The following is a 599-nucleotide window of genomic DNA, read 5'->3' as shown; positions in this document are numbered from 1 at the left end:
ACCAACATCAATTCTCCCTATTTAAATTTTTTAATGTTTATTTTTGAAAGAGACAGAGAGAGACACATTGAGTGCTACAGGTAGTATCTATTTTCTTACATAACCTGTTCCTCTTCATGTTTAATATCTGAAAAACAAGCAACAGAATTATACAGAACTGTGCTGTCCAATACACTAGACACATATGGCACTTGAGCACTAGAAACGTAGCTAGTGCTACTGAGCAATGAAATTTTTAATTTGATTTAATTAATTTATTCATTAAAATTTTTTTTAATGTTTATATTCAAAAAGAGAGAGAGAGAGCGCATGAGCAGGAGAGGGGCAGAAAGAGGGAGACACAGAATCCGAAGCAGGCTCCAGGCTTTGAGCCATCAGCACAGAGCCCAACACAGAGCTCGAACCCATAAACTGTGAGATCATGACCTGAGCCGAAGTTGGACACTTAACCGACTGAGCCATCCAGGTGCCTCTGATTTAATTTAATTTAAAAGCTTGATATCTGCTAGCAGCACATAGACTAAAATTGGAATGATAGAAGATTAGCATGGCCCCTGCGCTTGGATGACATGCAAATTCATGAAGTGTTCCATATTTAA

The 599-nt window shown here is 37.9% G+C and overlaps 1 pseudogene; it reads left to right on the top strand.

Moving 5' to 3' along the window:
• The first annotated feature begins 502 nt into the window (after positions 1–502).
• Positions 503–599, top strand: LOC125937246 (uncharacterized; annotated as a pseudogene).

This window comes from Panthera uncia (assembly GCF_023721935.1).
Source record: "Panthera uncia isolate 11264 chromosome A3 unlocalized genomic scaffold, Puncia_PCG_1.0 HiC_scaffold_11, whole genome shotgun sequence".
Lineage (NCBI taxonomy): Eukaryota > Metazoa > Chordata > Mammalia > Carnivora > Felidae > Panthera > Panthera uncia.
The sequence above is the reverse complement of the archived record's forward strand: the minus strand, read 5'-3'. Positions and strand labels throughout refer to the sequence as shown.